The 16,114-nt window shown below is 49.9% G+C and overlaps 1 protein-coding gene and 33 non-coding genes across 34 annotated transcripts in view; 2 read left to right on the top strand and 32 right to left on the bottom strand.

Moving 5' to 3' along the window:
* The window catches only part of LOC126204202 (sodium channel protein Nach-like), a 182,852-nt gene that overhangs the window by 152,985 nt on the left and 13,753 nt on the right, over nt 1-16,114 (top strand). The gene's annotated exons all lie outside the window — the stretch shown is intronic.
* Nucleotides 3,110-3,183, bottom strand: Trnap-cgg (transfer RNA proline (anticodon CGG)). Its single transcript has one exon. It is a non-coding gene; the product is annotated as a tRNA-Pro (tRNA).
* On the bottom strand, nt 3,412-3,485 carry Trnas-cga (transfer RNA serine (anticodon CGA)). The gene has a single exon. It is a non-coding gene; the product is annotated as a tRNA-Ser (tRNA).
* On the bottom strand, nt 3,714-3,787 carry Trnap-cgg (transfer RNA proline (anticodon CGG)). The gene has a single exon. It is a non-coding gene; the product is annotated as a tRNA-Pro (tRNA).
* Nucleotides 4,318-4,391, bottom strand: Trnap-cgg (transfer RNA proline (anticodon CGG)). The gene has a single exon. It is a non-coding gene; the product is annotated as a tRNA-Pro (tRNA).
* Nucleotides 4,620-4,693, bottom strand: Trnas-cga (transfer RNA serine (anticodon CGA)). The gene has a single exon. It is a non-coding gene; the product is annotated as a tRNA-Ser (tRNA).
* On the bottom strand, nt 4,922-4,995 carry Trnas-cga (transfer RNA serine (anticodon CGA)). The gene has a single exon. It is a non-coding gene; the product is annotated as a tRNA-Ser (tRNA).
* Trnas-cga (transfer RNA serine (anticodon CGA)) lies at nt 5,224-5,297 on the bottom strand. The gene has a single exon. It is a non-coding gene; the product is annotated as a tRNA-Ser (tRNA).
* On the bottom strand, nt 5,526-5,599 carry Trnas-cga (transfer RNA serine (anticodon CGA)). The gene has a single exon. It is a non-coding gene; the product is annotated as a tRNA-Ser (tRNA).
* On the bottom strand, nt 5,828-5,901 carry Trnap-cgg (transfer RNA proline (anticodon CGG)). Its single transcript has one exon. It is a non-coding gene; the product is annotated as a tRNA-Pro (tRNA).
* Nucleotides 6,432-6,505, bottom strand: Trnap-cgg (transfer RNA proline (anticodon CGG)). Its single transcript has one exon. It is a non-coding gene; the product is annotated as a tRNA-Pro (tRNA).
* Trnas-cga (transfer RNA serine (anticodon CGA)) lies at nt 6,734-6,807 on the bottom strand. The gene has a single exon. It is a non-coding gene; the product is annotated as a tRNA-Ser (tRNA).
* Nucleotides 7,036-7,109, bottom strand: Trnas-cga (transfer RNA serine (anticodon CGA)). The gene has a single exon. It is a non-coding gene; the product is annotated as a tRNA-Ser (tRNA).
* Trnas-cga (transfer RNA serine (anticodon CGA)) lies at nt 7,338-7,411 on the bottom strand. Its single transcript has one exon. It is a non-coding gene; the product is annotated as a tRNA-Ser (tRNA).
* Nucleotides 7,640-7,713, bottom strand: Trnas-cga (transfer RNA serine (anticodon CGA)). Its single transcript has one exon. It is a non-coding gene; the product is annotated as a tRNA-Ser (tRNA).
* Trnas-cga (transfer RNA serine (anticodon CGA)) lies at nt 7,942-8,015 on the bottom strand. Its single transcript has one exon. It is a non-coding gene; the product is annotated as a tRNA-Ser (tRNA).
* Trnas-cga (transfer RNA serine (anticodon CGA)) lies at nt 8,546-8,619 on the bottom strand. The gene has a single exon. It is a non-coding gene; the product is annotated as a tRNA-Ser (tRNA).
* On the bottom strand, nt 9,150-9,223 carry Trnas-cga (transfer RNA serine (anticodon CGA)). Its single transcript has one exon. It is a non-coding gene; the product is annotated as a tRNA-Ser (tRNA).
* Nucleotides 9,754-9,827, bottom strand: Trnap-cgg (transfer RNA proline (anticodon CGG)). The gene has a single exon. It is a non-coding gene; the product is annotated as a tRNA-Pro (tRNA).
* Trnas-cga (transfer RNA serine (anticodon CGA)) lies at nt 10,056-10,129 on the bottom strand. The gene has a single exon. It is a non-coding gene; the product is annotated as a tRNA-Ser (tRNA).
* Nucleotides 10,358-10,431, bottom strand: Trnas-cga (transfer RNA serine (anticodon CGA)). The gene has a single exon. It is a non-coding gene; the product is annotated as a tRNA-Ser (tRNA).
* Trnas-cga (transfer RNA serine (anticodon CGA)) lies at nt 10,660-10,733 on the bottom strand. Its single transcript has one exon. It is a non-coding gene; the product is annotated as a tRNA-Ser (tRNA).
* Trnas-cga (transfer RNA serine (anticodon CGA)) lies at nt 10,962-11,035 on the bottom strand. The gene has a single exon. It is a non-coding gene; the product is annotated as a tRNA-Ser (tRNA).
* Nucleotides 11,264-11,337, bottom strand: Trnap-cgg (transfer RNA proline (anticodon CGG)). Its single transcript has one exon. It is a non-coding gene; the product is annotated as a tRNA-Pro (tRNA).
* On the bottom strand, nt 11,868-11,941 carry Trnap-cgg (transfer RNA proline (anticodon CGG)). The gene has a single exon. It is a non-coding gene; the product is annotated as a tRNA-Pro (tRNA).
* Trnas-cga (transfer RNA serine (anticodon CGA)) lies at nt 12,170-12,243 on the bottom strand. The gene has a single exon. It is a non-coding gene; the product is annotated as a tRNA-Ser (tRNA).
* On the bottom strand, nt 12,472-12,545 carry Trnas-cga (transfer RNA serine (anticodon CGA)). Its single transcript has one exon. It is a non-coding gene; the product is annotated as a tRNA-Ser (tRNA).
* Nucleotides 12,774-12,847, bottom strand: Trnas-cga (transfer RNA serine (anticodon CGA)). Its single transcript has one exon. It is a non-coding gene; the product is annotated as a tRNA-Ser (tRNA).
* Nucleotides 13,076-13,149, bottom strand: Trnas-cga (transfer RNA serine (anticodon CGA)). Its single transcript has one exon. It is a non-coding gene; the product is annotated as a tRNA-Ser (tRNA).
* Trnas-cga (transfer RNA serine (anticodon CGA)) lies at nt 13,378-13,451 on the bottom strand. Its single transcript has one exon. It is a non-coding gene; the product is annotated as a tRNA-Ser (tRNA).
* Nucleotides 13,982-14,055, bottom strand: Trnas-cga (transfer RNA serine (anticodon CGA)). The gene has a single exon. It is a non-coding gene; the product is annotated as a tRNA-Ser (tRNA).
* Trnas-cga (transfer RNA serine (anticodon CGA)) lies at nt 14,586-14,659 on the bottom strand. Its single transcript has one exon. It is a non-coding gene; the product is annotated as a tRNA-Ser (tRNA).
* On the bottom strand, nt 14,888-14,961 carry Trnap-cgg (transfer RNA proline (anticodon CGG)). The gene has a single exon. It is a non-coding gene; the product is annotated as a tRNA-Pro (tRNA).
* Trnas-cga (transfer RNA serine (anticodon CGA)) lies at nt 15,351-15,424 on the top strand. The gene has a single exon. It is a non-coding gene; the product is annotated as a tRNA-Ser (tRNA).

Here is a 16,114-nt window from a genome sequence, read left to right on the forward strand (position 1 = left end):
CTGACCACTTATTGACAGTTACAAAGACATACAAAATTTACACAATGATAAATGTGTAAAGTTGATATAATCAATGTTTCTTAGCCAAAGAGAGAGTCAATTAATATTTCACAAACAAAAGCATTTTCTTGTCAATTTTATCTTTTTGAATAACCATGTAAAGCAATAAGTTTTCGGTTATGTCAAGATACGAGTCTGGTGTGTGATAGGAGGAGCAGTTATGATTTTATGCCCACCCATGATACTGAGTCTTGCCCAAACAACCTGATAATAGTTTCAATTTCTGTCTCAGTGGATTTGAGTTTTTTGTCTACGAGACAAATGCACCATCTCCATTTCCCATTAGCCTATCCTTTCAATACACAGTTAAATTTTCCCCAAAAATCTCACTGCTATCAATTTCAGGTTTCAATCAACTTCCTCTATCTAGTGTTATGTGAGCTTCACTTCTTTTCAAAAGCACTTCAAACTCTGGAACTTTGTTGTGAATGCTTCAGCAGTCATCCACTAGGATTTTAATACTCTTTCTTGCCTTGTGTTAGTATGTTGGTCACTTTTGGAATAACCATGCTAGGAGGCAGCCCAACAGCTAACACAATGAGTATGAACTGGCATGAAATTTACATAATGAGAGATAATTACTACTTGCAGTACTAGAATTAAAGGATGGATTCTCACTGAAACTAAATTGGTGCCATGAAAAGTCTTCCTTGTAGCGTAAGAAAAATACAATGCAACATACAAATACTGAAGTCCAAAAATGAATAAAGTATATAGGATAATTTTTCTTACTCTGTCCATGGAGATTTTTAGAATGTCTGGATTTACAGCAAAGTTGGTAATCAACAAAAAGTCAATTGTTCAATTATTACACATATATTTTTAATAAAAGTCACTATTAGGTTGCACTGATAGCATTAATTTATCTCTAGTTTTCTGTGGTTCTGAGCATGCAGTCCACCCATTAAATCTTGATGATTAGCACATATATATATATATATATATATATATATATATATATATATATATATATATATATATATATATTAAGGTGTGTTGCAGGATGGAAGAAATTCCTGCCTCTTCTTATTACTGCAGACAAAAGTCAGGCTTATGAATGAATAAATGGTGTAATAAATAAAAATATTCTTGCAGCTATGATGATTTTTAATATATATTTTTTTGCATTTTTGTACACACATAACATTTGCTACACACATTGTTGATGCATGAGTAAAAATTACACATCCTTTTTTTTTAGACCTTAAACATAAATACTCTCAAACGAGATTGAAACAAAAGATATTAAAAAAACTAATTATTCTCTCGACACAGCTCTTCTGTCACAAAGATAATTTTAGAAGCCAATCTTTGCCGTCTTCTGCAGCAATGTACAAATTTCTTATTACTAATGAGGAACACATTCATACAAATTAATAACGAGAAAAAATAAAAATGGTATGATATTGGGAGCTAGTTGTTTAGGCATTACACAACCTGTGGGAAGCATTTCTTTTGATCTTGCACTGATACTTCTAGCTTTCCTACAACTACCATTATCTGGACTGGATGGAGAGTCACTTAATCTAAAAAACCCTTGGGTGTACCCCACACACAGCTGTCTGGGTAGCAGCCTCTTACATGTAGTGCACACATGACCCATTCAGATGTCCTCTGCAGTTCTCAACCCTACAGCGCAAGTCAAGGAAGTTGCTGCCTAGCTTGTCACTGAACCACCGAAATCTCTTGGTTCAATCCTTCCACTCATAATCAAGGGTCCATAATCAGTTCTCGGGGTAATGCTGCAAATTGTGAGCTTTGTTGAAACTCCATGTGCTCTTCTCAACATTCTCCGGCAGTCACTGAAATGATTCAAGTATGACCTCAGAGCCCAGATGACAGGCATCGTTTGTTCCAATGTGCACCACAATCTGCAGTTGGTTCCACCTGTTCCTCAAAGGCTGCCAGAACAGCCTCTACATGTTGAATGAGGCCTCCAGCCATACACAATGATTATACCTGGTGCCATGATTAATAGATCCCCACCCTTTTGCATTACCCTCCTCTTGACATCAGACAAGAGAGGTTTCCCAAAACAGACGAAGTTAGTTCCACTGGCTCAGCTTCAGTTTCATTGAACAACAGCACCACGAACTTGGTGGTTAGGGGGATCAGTATAACAGTCTTGAGTTGTCCCTGGTCCCCATCCACCTTATACAGGACACCTAGATCTAACAGTGAAACCCCACCCCTGCCACAGTGGTATTCCACTACTCACTGAACCTTCACAATATCCTTGCCCATCTCTACTACACCCTTGCCTCATGGCTCACATTCCTGCAACAGACCTAGATGCAAGACTTGTCCCATACATCCCGCCCACCACCACCACCTACTTTAGTCTGGTCACAGGCATCTCATCTCCTATCCCATCTGAGGCAGGGCCACCTCTGAAAGCAGTCGTGTAATCTATAAACTAAGATGTTATCACTGTGCTACTTTCTACAGGGGAACGAAAACCAACAAACATTCTTCTTGCCTGGAATCACTCAGTTGTTGAATATACTGCCCATCACAACTTGCTTCACTTCAATGATTGCTTCACAGCCTGCACCAACTGGAACCTTCCTAGTAACACTAGCTTTTCGGAATTGTGCAGATGGAAACTTCCCTTGCAATATATTCTACTTTCCTGTAATCCCCCTGGCCTCAATCTTCACTGCTACTGGCTCTTCAACCCCCAATCCCCTTCCCTACTCCCATTCCCGATCTAGACAGCCTTGTATTCCACCAGTGCATCCACAAATCTTTCCCCCCTCGTCTACTTCACTCCTTTTCCACTCCTGTTCCCCCTCACCCTCAAACATCCCGACTGCACCTAGCAGCTCTACCTCATAGCTGCCAACCTTGAGTAGAGGCTGTCAGTGATCACATGGCAAAGGTGGAAGGGGGCATCCACAAAATTTTAAAAATTAGAAGCAATTAGGTCTTTAAATGGCATATTTTGCACACTTTCTGATCCTATATAAAGAAGATTTACCAAAATGAGATTTTCACTCTGCAGCGGAGTGTGCGCTGATATGAAACTTCCTGGCAGATTAAAACTGTGTGCGCCGACCGAGACTCGAACTCGGGACCATTGCCTTCCGCGGGCAAGTGCTCTACCAACTGAGCTACCGAAGCACGACTCACGCCCGGCCCTCACAGCTTTACTTCTGCCAGTACCTCGTCTCCTACCTTCCAAACTTTACAGAAGCTCTCCTGCGAACCATGCAGAACCAGCACTCCTGAAAGAAAGGATATTGCGGAGACATGGCTTAGCCACAGCCTGGGGGATGTTTCCAGAATGAGATTTTCACTCTGCAGCGGAGTGTGCGCTGATATGAAACTTCCTGGCAGATTAAAACTGTGTGCGCCGACCGAGACTCGAACTCGGGACCTTTGCCTTTCGCGGGCAAGTGCTCTACCAACTGAGCTACCGAAGCACGACTCACGCCCGGCCCTCACAGCTTTACTTCTGCCAGTACCTCGTCTCCTACCTTCCAAACTTTACAGAAGCTCTCCTGCGAACCATGCAGAACCAGCACTCCTGAAAGAAAGGATATTGCGGAGACATGGCTTAGCCACAGCCTGGGGGATGTTTCCAGAATGAGATTTTCACTCTGCAGCGGAGTGTGCGCTGATATGAAACTTCCTGGCAGATTAAAACTGTGTGCGCCGACCGAGACTCGAACTCGGGACCTTTGCCTTCCGCGGGCAAGTGCTCTACCAACTGAGCTACCGAAGCACGACTCACGCCCGGCCCTCACAGCTTTACTTCTGCCAGTACCTCGTCTCCTACCTTCCAAACTTTACAGAAGCTCTCCTGCGAACCATGCAGAACCAGCACTCCTGAAAGAAAGGATATTGCGGAGACATGGCTTAGCCACAGCCTGGGGGATGTTTCCAGAATGAGATTTTCACTCTGCAGCGGAGTGTGCGCTGATATGAAACTTCCTGGCAGATTAAAACTGTGTGCGCCGACCGAGACTCGGACACGGGACCTTTGCCTTCCGCGGGCAAGTGCTCTACCAACTGAGCTACCGAAGCACGACTCACGCCCGGCCCTCACAGCTTTACTTCTGCCAGTACCTCGTCTCCTACCTTCCAAACTTTACAGAAGCTCTCCTGCGAACCATGCAGAACCAGCACTCCTGAAAGAAAGGATATTGCGGAGACATGGCTTAGCCACAGCCTGGGGGATGTTTCCAGAATGAGATTTTCACTCTGCAGCGGAGTGTGCGCTGATATGAAACTTCCTGGCAGATTAAAACTGTGTGCGCCGACCGAGACTCGAACTCGGGACCTTTGCCTTCCGCGGGCAAGTGCTCTACCAACTGAGCTACCGAAGCACGACTCACGCCCGGCCCTCACAGCTTTACTTCTGCCAGTACCTCGTCTCCTACCTTCCAAACTTTACAGAAGCTCTCCTGCGAACCATGCAGAGCCAGCACTCATGAAAGAAAGGATATTGCGGAGACATGGCTTAGCCACAGCCTGGGGGATGTTTCCAGAATGAGATTTTCACTCTGCAGCGGAGTGTGCGCTGATATGAAACCTCCTGGCAGATTAAAACTGTGTGCGCCGACCGAGACTCGAACTCGGGACCTTTGCCTTTCGCGGGCAAGTGCTCTACCAACTGAGCTACCGAAGCACGACTCACGCCCGGCCCTCACAGCTTTACTTCTGCCAGTACCTCGTCTCCTACCTTCCAAACTTTACAGAAGCTCTCCTGCGAACCATGCAGAACCAGCACTCCTGAAAGAAAGGATATTGCGGAGACATGGCTTAGCCACAGCCTGGGGGATGTTTCCAGAATGAGATTTTCACTCTGCAGCGGAGTGTGCGCTGATATGAAACTTCCTGGCAGATTAAAACTGTGTGCGCCGACCGAGACTCGAACTCGGGACCTTTGCCTTTCGCGGGCAAGTGCTCTACCAACTGAGCTACCGAAGCACGACTCACGCCCGACCCTCACAGCTTTACTTCTGCCAGTACCTCGTCTCCTACCTTCCAAACTTTACAGAAGCTCTCCTGCGAACCATGCAGAACCAGCACTCCTGAAAGAAAGGATATTGCGGAGACATGGCTTAGCCACAGCCTGGGGGATGTTTCCAGAATGAGATTTCCACTCTGCAGCGGAGTGTGCGCTGATATGAAACTTCCTGGCAGATTAAAACTGTGTGCGCCGACCGAGACTCGAACTCGGGACCTTTGCCTTTCGCGGGCAAGTGCTCTACCAACTGAGCTACCGAAGCACGACTCACGCCCGGCCCTCACAGCTTTACTTCTGCCAGTACCTCGTCTCCTACCTTCCAAACTTTACAGAAGCTCTCCTGCGAACCATGCAGAACCAGCACTCCTGAAAGAAAGGATATTGCGGAGACATGGCTTAGCCACAGCCTGGGGGATGTTTCCAGAATGAGATTTTCACTCTGCAGCGGAGTGTGCGCTGATATGAAACTTCCTGGCAGATTAAAACTGTGTGCGCCGACCGAGACTCGAACTCGGGACCTTTGCCTTTCGCGGGCAAGTGCTCTACCAACTGAGCTACCGAAGCACGACTCACGCCCGGCCCTCACAGCTTTACTTCTGCCAGTACCTCGTCTCCTACCTTCCAAACTTTACAGAAGCTCTCCTGCGAACCATGCAGAACCAGCACTCCTGAAAGAAAGGATATTGCGGAGACATGGCTTAGCCACAGCCTGGGGGATGTTTCCAGAATGAGATTTTCACTCTGCAGCGGAGTGTGCGCTGATATGAAACTTCCTGGCAGATTAAAACTGTGTGCGCCGACCGAGACTCGAACTCGGGACCTTTGCCTTCCGCGGGCAAGTGCTCTACCAACTGAGCTACCGAAGCACGACTCACGCCCGGCCCTCACAGCTTTACTTCTGCCAGTACCTCGTCTCCTACCTTCCAAACTTTACAGAAGCTCTCCTGCGAACCATGCAGAACCAGCACTCCTGAAAGAAAGGATATTGCGGAGACATGGCTTAGCCACAGCCTGGGGGATGTTTCCAGAATGAGATTTTCACTCTGCAGCGGAGTGTGCGCTGATATGAAACTTCCTGGCAGATTAAAACTGTGTGCGCCGACCGAGACTCGGACTCGGGACCTTTGCCTTCCGCGGGCAAGTGCTCTACCAACTGAGCTACCGAAGCACGACTCACGCCCGGCCCTCACAGCTTTACTTCTGCCAGTACCTCGTCTCCTACCTTCCAAACTTTACAGAAGCTCTCCTGCGAACCATGCAGAACCAGCACTCCTGAAAGAAAGGATATTGCGGAGACATGGCTTAGCCACAGCCTGGGGGATGTTTCCAGAATGAGATTTTCACTCTGCAGCGGAGTGTGCGCTGATATGAAACTTCCTGGCAGATTAAAACTGTGTGCGCCGACCGAGACTCGAACTCGGGACCTTTGCCTTCCGCGGGCAAGTGCTCTACCAACTGAGCTACCGAAGCACGACTCACGCCCGGCCCTCACAGCTTTACTTCTGCCAGTACCTCGTCTCCTACCTTCCAAACTTTACAGAAGCTCTCCTGCGAACCATGCAGAGCCAGCACTCATGAAAGAAAGGATATTGCGGAGACATGGCTTAGCCACAGCCTGGGGGATGTTTCCAGAATGAGATTTTCACTCTGCAGCGGAGTGTGCGCTGATATGAAACCTCCTGGCAGATTAAAACTGTGTGCGCCGACCGAGACTCGAACTCGGGACCTTTGCCTTTCGCGGGCAAGTGCTCTACCAACTGAGCTACCGAAGCACGACTCACGCCCGGCCCTCACAGCTTTACTTCTGCCAGTACCTCGTCTCCTACCTTCCAAACTTTACAGAAGCTCTCCTGCGAACCATGCAGAACCAGCACTCCTGAAAGAAAGGATATTGCGGAGACATGGCTTAGCCACAGCCTGGGGGATGTTTCCAGAATGAGATTTTCACTCTGCAGCGGAGTGTGCGCTGATATGAAACTTCCTGGCAGATTAAAACTGTGTGCGCCGACCGAGACTCGAACTCGGGACCTTTGCCTTTCGCGGGCAAGTGCTCTACCAACTGAGCTACCGAAGCACGACTCACGCCCGACCCTCACAGCTTTACTTCTGCCAGTACCTCGTCTCCTACCTTCCAAACTTTACAGAAGCTCTCCTGCGAACCATGCAGAACCAGCACTCCTGAAAGAAAGGATATTGCGGAGACATGGCTTAGCCACAGCCTGGGGGATGTTTCCAGAATGAGATTTTCACTCTGCAGCGGAGTGTGCGCTGATATGAAACTTCCTGGCAGATTAAAACTGTGTGCGCCGACCGAGACTCGAACTCGGGACCTTTGCCTTTCGCGGGCAAGTGCTCTACCAACTGAGCTACCGAAGCACGACTCACGCCCGGCCCTCACAGCTTTACTTCTGCCAGTACCTCGTCTCCTACCTTCCAAACTTTACAGAAGCTCTCCTGCGAACCATGCAGAACCAGCACTCCTGAAAGAAAGGATATTGCGGAGACATGGCTTAGCCACAGCCTGGGGGATGTTTCCAGAATGAGATTTTCACTCTGCAGCGGAGTGTGCGCTGATATGAAACTTCCTGGCAGATTAAAACTGTGTGCGCCGACCGAGACTCGAACTCGGGACCTTTGCCTTTCGCGGGCAAGTGCTCTACCAACTGAGCTACCGAAGCACGACTCACGCCCGGCCCTCACAGCTTTACTTCTGCCAGTACCTCGTCTCCTACCTTCCAAACTTTACAGAAGCTCTCCTGCGAACCATGCAGAACCAGCACTCCTGAAAGAAAGGATATTGCGGAGACATGGCTTAGCCACAGCCTGGGGGATGTTTCCAGAATGAGATTTTCACTCTGCAGCGGAGTGTGCGCTGATATGAAACTTCCTGGCAGATTAAAACTGTGTGCGCCGACCGAGACTCGAACTCGGGACCTTTGCCTTTCGCGGGCAAGTGCTCTACCAACTGAGCTACCGAAGCACGACTCACGCCCGGCCCTCACAGCTTTACTTCTGCCAGTACCTCGTCTCCTACCTTCCAAACTTTACAGAAGCTCTCCTGCGAACCATGCAGAACCAGCACTCCTGAAAGAAAGGATATTGCGGAGACATGGCTTAGCCACAGCCTGGGGGATGTTTCCAGAATGAGATTTTCACTCTGCAGCGGAGTGTGCGCTGATATGAAACTTCCTGGCAGATTAAAACTGTGTGCGCCGACCGAGACTCGAATTCGGGACCTTTGCCTTCCGCGGGCAAGTGCTCTACCAACTGAGCTACCGAAGCACGACTCACGCCCGGCCCTCACAGCTTTACTTCTGCCAGTACCTCGTCTCCTACCTTCCAAACTTTACAGAAGCTCTCCTGCGAACCATGCAGAACCAGCACTCCTGAAAGAAAGGATATTGCGGAGACATGGCTTAGCCACAGCCTGGGGGATGTTTCCAGAATGAGATTTTCACTCTGCAGCGGAGTGTGCGCTGATATGAAACTTCCTGGCAGATTAAAACTGTGTGCGCCGACCGAGACTCGAACTCGGGACCTTTGCCTTTCGCGGGCAAGTGCTCTACCAACTGAGCTACCGAAGCACGACTCACGCCCGGCCCTCACAGCTTTACTTCTGCCAGTACCTCGTCTCCTACCTTCCAAACTTTACAGAAGCTCTCCTGCGAACCATGCAGAACCAGCACTCCTGAAAGAAAGGATATTGCGGAGACATGGCTTAGCCACAGCCTGGGGGATGTTTCCAGAATGAGATTTTCACTCTGCAGCGGAGTGTGCGCTGATATGAAACTTCCTGGCAGATTAAAACTGTGTGCGCCGACCGAGACTCGAACTCGGGACCTTTGCCTTTCGCGGGCAAGTGCTCTACCAACCGAGCTACCGAAGCACGACTCACGCCCGGCCCTCACAGCTTTACTTCTGCCAGTACCTCGTCTCCTACCTTCCAAACTTTACAGAAGCTCTCCTGCGAACCATGCAGAACCAGCACTCCTGAAAGAAAGGATATTGCGGAGACATGGCTTAGCCACAGCCTGGGGGATGTTTCCAGAATGAGATTTTCACTCTGCAGCGGAGTGTGCGCTGATATGAAACTTCCTGGCAGATTAAAACTGTGTGCGCCGACCGAGACTCGAACTCGGGACCTTTGCCTTTCGCGGGCAAGTGCTCTACCAACTGAGCTACCGAAGCACGACTCACGCCCGGCCCTCACAGCTTTACTTCTGCCAGTACCTCGTCTCCTACCTTCCAAACTTTACAGAAGCTCTCCTGCGAACCATGCAGAACCAGCACTCCTGAAAGAAAGGATATTGCGGAGACATGGCTTAGCCACAGCCTGGGGGATGTTTCCAGAATGAGATTTTCACTCTGCAGCGGAGTGTGCGCTGATATGAAACTTCCTGGCAGATTAAAACTGTGTGCGCCGACCGAGACTCGGACTCGGGACCTTTGCCTTCCGCGGGCAAGTGCTCTACCAACTGAGCTACCGAAGCACGACTCACGCCCGGCCCTCACAGCTTTACTTCTGCCAGTACCTCGTCTCCTACCTTCCAAACTTTACAGAAGCTCTCCTGCGAACCATGCAGAACCAGCACTCCTGAAAGAAAGGATATTGCGGAGACATGGCTTAGCCACAGCCTGGGGGATGTTTCCAGAATGAGATTTTCACTCTGCAGCGGAGTGTGCGCTGATATGAAACTTCCTGGCAGATTAAAACTGTGTGCGCCGACCGAGACTCGAACTCGGGACCTTTGCCTTCCGCGGGCAAGTGCTCTACCAACTGAGCTACCGAAGCACGACTCACGCCCGGCCCTCACAGCTTTACTTCTGCCAGTACCTCGTCTCCTACCTTCCAAACTTTACAGAAGCTCTCCTGCGAACCATGCAGAGCCAGCACTCATGAAAGAAAGGATATTGCGGAGACATGGCTTAGCCACAGCCTGGGGGATGTTTCCAGAATGAGATTTTCACTCTGCAGCGGAGTGTGCGCTGATATGAAACCTCCTGGCAGATTAAAACTGTGTGCGCCGACCGAGACTCGAACTCGGGACCTTTGCCTTTCGCGGGCAAGTGCTCTACCAACTGAGCTACCGAAGCACGACTCACGCCCGGCCCTCACAGCTTTACTTCTGCCAGTACCTCGTCTCCTACCTTCCAAACTTTACAGAAGCTCTCCTGCGAACCATGCAGAACCAGCACTCCTGAAAGAAAGGATATTGCGGAGACATGGCTTAGCCACAGCCTGGGGGATGTTTCCAGAATGAGATTTTCACTCTGCAGCGGAGTGTGCGCTGATATGAAACTTCCTGGCAGATTAAAACTGTGTGCGCCGACCGAGACTCGAACTCGGGACCTTTGCCTTTCGCGGGCAAGTGCTCTACCAACTGAGCTACCGAAGCACGACTCACGCCCGACCCTCACAGCTTTACTTCTGCCAGTACCTCGTCTCCTACCTTCCAAACTTTACAGAAGCTCTCCTGCGAACCATGCAGAACCAGCACTCCTGAAAGAAAGGATATTGCGGAGACATGGCTTAGCCACAGCCTGGGGGATGTTTCCAGAATGAGATTTCCACTCTGCAGCGGAGTGTGCGCTGATATGAAACTTCCTGGCAGATTAAAACTGTGTGCGCCGACCGAGACTCGAACTCGGGACCTTTGCCTTTCGCGGGCAAGTGCTCTACCAACTGAGCTACCGAAGCACGACTCACGCCCGGCCCTCACAGCTTTACTTCTGCCAGTACCTCGTCTCCTACCTTCCAAACTTTACAGAAGCTCTCCTGCGAACCATGCAGAACCAGCACTCCTGAAAGAAAGGATATTGCGGAGACATGGCTTAGCCACAGCCTGGGGGATGTTTCCAGAATGAGATTTTCACTCTGCAGCGGAGTGTGCGCTGATATGAAACTTCCTGGCAGATTAAAACTGTGTGCGCCGACCGAGACTCGAACTCGGGACCTTTGCCTTTCGCGGGCAAGTGCTCTACCAACTGAGCTACCGAAGCACGACTCACGCCCGGCCCTCACAGCTTTACTTCTGCCAGTACCTCGTCTCCTACCTTCCAAACTTTACAGAAGCTCTCCTGCGAACCATGCAGAACCAGCACTCCTGAAAGAAAGGATATTGCGGAGACATGGCTTAGCCACAGCCTGGGGGATGTTTCCAGAATGAGATTTTCACTCTGCAGCGGAGTGTGCGCTGATATGAAACTTCCTGGCAGATTAAAACTGTGTGCGCCGACCGAGACTCGAACTCGGGACCTTTGCCTTCCGCGGGCAAGTGCTCTACCAACTGAGCTACCGAAGCACGACTCACGCCCGGCCCTCACAGCTTTACTTCTGCCAGTACCTCGTCTCCTACCTTCCAAACTTTACAGAAGCTCTCCTGCGAACCATGCAGAACCAGCACTCCTGAAAGAAAGGATATTGCGGAGACATGGCTTAGCCACAGCCTGGGGGATGTTTCCAGAATGAGATTTTCACTCTGCAGCGGAGTGTGCGCTGATATGAAACTTCCTGGCAGATTAAAACTGTGTGCGCCGACCGAGACTCGGACTCGGGACCTTTGCCTTCCGCGGGCAAGTGCTCTACCAACTGAGCTACCGAAGCACGACTCACGCCCGGCCCTCACAGCTTTACTTCTGCCAGTACCTCGTCTCCTACCTTCCAAACTTTACAGAAGCTCTCCTGCGAACCATGCAGAACCAGCACTCCTGAAAGAAAGGATATTGCGGAGACATGGCTTAGCCACAGCCTGGGGGATGTTTCCAGAATGAGATTTTCACTCTGCAGCGGAGTGTGCGCTGATATGAAACTTCCTGGCAGATTAAAACTGTGTGCGCCGACCGAGACTCGAACTCGGGACCTTTGCCTTCCGCGGGCAAGTGCTCTACCAACTGAGCTACCGAAGCACGACTCACGCCCGGCCCTCACAGCTTTACTTCTGCCAGTACCTCGTCTCCTACCTTCCAAACTTTACAGAAGCTCTCCTGCGAACCATGCAGAGCCAGCACTCATGAAAGAAAGGATATTGCGGAGACATGGCTTAGCCACAGCCTGGGGGATGTTTCCAGAATGAGATTTTCACTCTGCAGCGGAGTGTGCGCTGATATGAAACCTCCTGGCAGATTAAAACTGTGTGCGCCGACCGAGACTCGAACTCGGGACCTTTGCCTTTCGCGGGCAAGTGCTCTACCAACTGAGCTACCGAAGCACGACTCACGCCCGGCCCTCACAGCTTTACTTCTGCCAGTACCTCGTCTCCTACCTTCCAAACTTTACAGAAGCTCTCCTGCGAACCATGCAGAACCAGCACTCCTGAAAGAAAGGATATTGCGGAGACATGGCTTAGCCACAGCCTGGGGGATGTTTCCAGAATGAGATTTTCACTCTGCAGCGGAGTGTGCGCTGATATGAAACTTCCTGGCAGATTAAAACTGTGTGCGCCGACCGAGACTCGAACTCGGGACCTTTGCCTTTCGCGGGCAAGTGCTCTACCAACTGAGCTACCGAAGCACGACTCACGCCCAACCCTCACAGCTTTACTTCTGCCAGTACCTCGTCTCCTACCTTCCAAACTTTACAGAAGCTCTCCTGCGAACCATGCAGAACCAGCACTCCTGAAAGAAAGGATATTGCGGAGACATGGCTTAGCCACAGCCTGGGGGATGTTTCCAGAATGAGATTTTCACTCTGCAGCGGAGTGTGCGCTGATATGAAACTTCCTGGCAGATTAAAACTGTGTGCGCCGACCGAGACTCGAACTCGGGACCTTTGCCTTTCGCGGGCAAGTGCTCTACCAACTGAGCTACCGAAGCACGACTCACGCCCGGCCCTCACAGCTTTACTTCTGCCAGTACCTCGTCTCCTACCTTCCAAACTTTACAGAAGCTCTCCTGCGAACCATGCAGAACCAGCACTCCTGAAAGAAAGGATATTGCGGAGACATGGCTTAGCCACAGCCTGGGGGATGTTTCCAGAATGAGATTTTCACTCTGCAGCGGAGTGTGCGCTGATATGAAACTTCCTGGCAGATTAAAACTGTGTGCGCCGACCGAGACTCGAACTCGGGACCTTTGCCTTTCGCGGGCAAGTGCTCTACCAACTGAGCTACCGAAGCACGACTCACGCCCGGCCCTCACAGCTTTACTTCTGCCAGTACCTCGTCTCCTACCTTCCAAACTTTACAGAAGCTCTCCTGCGAACCATGCAGAACCAGCACTCCTGAAAGAAAGGATATTGCGGAGACATGGCTTAGCCACAGCCTGGGGGATGTTTCCAGAATGAGATTTTCACTCTGCAGCGGAGTGTGCGCTGATATGAAACTTCCTGGCAGATTAAAACTGTGTGCGCCGACCGAGACTCGAACTCGGGACCTTTGCCTTTCGCGGGCAAGTGCTCTACCAACTGAGCTACCGAAGCACGACTCACGCCCGGCCCTCACAGCTTTACTTCTGCCAGTACCTCGTCTCCTACCTTCCAAACTTTACAGAAGCTCTCCTGCGAACCATGCAGAACCAGCACTCCTGAAAGAAAGGATATTGCGGAGACATGGCTTAGCCACAGCCTGGGGGATGTTTCCAGAATGAGATTTTCACTCTGCAGCGGAGTGTGCGCTGATATGAAACTTCCTGGCAGATTAAAACTGTGTGCGCCGACCGAGACTCGAATTCGGGACCTTTGCCTTCCGCGGGCAAGTGCTCTACCAACTGAGCTACCGAAGCACGACTCACGCCCGGCCCTCACAGCTTTACTTCTGCCAGTACCTCGTCTCCTACCTTCCAAACTTTACAGAAGCTCTCCTGCGAACCATGCAGAACCAGCACTCCTGAAAGAAAGGATATTGCGGAGACATGGCTTAGCCACAGCCTGGGGGATGTTTCCAGAATGAGATTTTCACTCTGCAGCGGAGTGTGCGCTGATATGAAACTTCCTGGCAGATTAAAACTGTGTGCGCCGACCGAGACTCGAACTCGGGACCTTTGCCTTTCGCGGGCAAGTGCTCTACCAACTGAGCTACCGAAGCACGACTCACGCCCGGCCCTCACAGCTTTACTTCTGCCAGTACCTCGTCTCCTACCTTCCAAACTTTACAGAAGCTCTCCTGCGAACCATGCAGAACCAGCACTCCTGAAAGAAAGGATATTGCGGAGACATGGCTTAGCCACAGCCTGGGGGATGTTTCCAGAATGAGATTTTCACTCTGCAGCGGAGTGTGCGCTGATATGAAACTTCCTGGCAGATTAAAACTGTGTGCGCTGACCGAGACTCGATCTCGGGACCTTTGCCTTTCGCGGGCAAGTGCTCTACCAACTGAGCTACCGAAGCACGACTCACGCCCGGCCCTCACAGCTTTACTTCTGCCAGTACCTCGTCTCCTACCTTCCAAACTTTACAGAAGCTCTCCTGCGAACCATGCAGAACCAGCACTCCTGAAAGAAAGGATATTGCGGAGACATGGCTTAGCCACAGCCTGGGGGATGTTTCCAGAATGAGATTTTCACTCTGCAGCGGAGTGTGCGCTGATATGAAACTTCCTGGCAGATTAAAACTGTGTGCGCCGACCGAGACTCGAACTCGGGACCTTTGCCTTTCGCGGGCAAGTGCTCTACCAACTGAGCTACCGAAGCACGACTCACGCCCGGCCCTCACAGCTTTACTTCTGCCAGTACCTCGTCTCCTACCTTCCAAACTTTACAGAAGCTCTCCTGCGAACCATGCAGAACCAGCACTCCTGAAAGAAAGGATATTGCGGAGACATGGCTTAGCCACAGCCTGGGGGATGTTTCCAGAATGAGATTTTCACTCTGCAGCGGAGTGTGCGCTGATATGAAACTTCCTGGCAGATTAAAACTGTGTGCGCCGACCGAGACTCGAACTCGGGACCTTTGCCTTCCGCGGGCAAGTGCTCTACCAACTGAGCTACCGAAGCACGACTCACGCCCGGCCCTCACAGCTTTACTTCTGCCAGTACCTCGTCTCCTACCTTCCAAACTTTACAGAAGCTCTCCTGCGAACCATGCAGAACCAGCACTCCTGAAAGAAAGGATATTGTGGAGGCAAAGGTCCCGAGTTCGAGTCTCGGTCGGCGCACACAGTTTTAATCTGCCAGGAAGTTTCATATCAGCGCACACTCCGCTGCAGAGTGAAAATCTCATTCTGGAAACATCCCCCAGGCTGTGGCTAAGCCATGTCTCCGCAATATCCTTTCTTTCAGGAGTGCTGGTTCTGCATGGTTCGCAGGAGAGCTTCTGTAAAGTTTGGAAGGTAGGAGATGAGGTACTGGCAGAAGTAAAGCTGTGAGGGCCGGGCGTGAGTCGTGCTTCGGTAGCTCAGTTGGTAGAGCACTTGCCCGCGAAAGGCAAAGGTCCCGAGTTCGAGTCTCGGTCGGCGCACACAGTTTTAATCTGCCAGGAAGTTTCAAGATTTACCAAGAACAAAAATTGTAAATAAAAAAATCAGGTTAAGGGGAAAAGGCTAAACATCCACGGCTACTGGTACTTGAAAGATTTGCAGAAGCTTCCACCTTTTATTTATCTCACTTTCACTCTGAATATCATTTTTAAAATGTTTAATTTCACATTATCATTTCTGTCAGGCTTGTCTTTACAGAAGGGGGGAGGGGGAGGGTGTAATTCCTTGAATTTTTGTCAAAGCAACTAACAAAATCCTCAGCAACTAACAAACACTACATACACAATATTATTGAACACTAAAATTATGAATAAAACCAATGAACACAGAAAATGTCACAAAAATACTGAAAATATCATCAGTTTATAATAATTTCTCCAGGCACAATTTAAAAAAAATAAAAGGGGATTGCCTTTACTATAATAGCATCAGTGTGGTATTTATTATTAAGCGTGGATAAATAGGTGAATTGCGTATCTTGTGACATCACGTGGTTATAAAAACTGCAACAGATTATACACGAGTGCCTTGAACCTTATGACGTCACTTGGTTCACACGCAGTTTTATTCTTACCTTTTAAGCTGACAGGTGCAGAACGAAAAATCTTAGTAAGCCGTGGTGAAGAAATCATTTGTAGACTGATTTACAACCTACTCAGGAAAGAATACTT

The sequence above is a fragment of the Schistocerca nitens genome, chromosome 9 (genome assembly GCF_023898315.1).
Source record: "Schistocerca nitens isolate TAMUIC-IGC-003100 chromosome 9, iqSchNite1.1, whole genome shotgun sequence".
Classification (NCBI taxonomy): Eukaryota; Metazoa; Arthropoda; class Insecta; order Orthoptera; family Acrididae; genus Schistocerca; species Schistocerca nitens.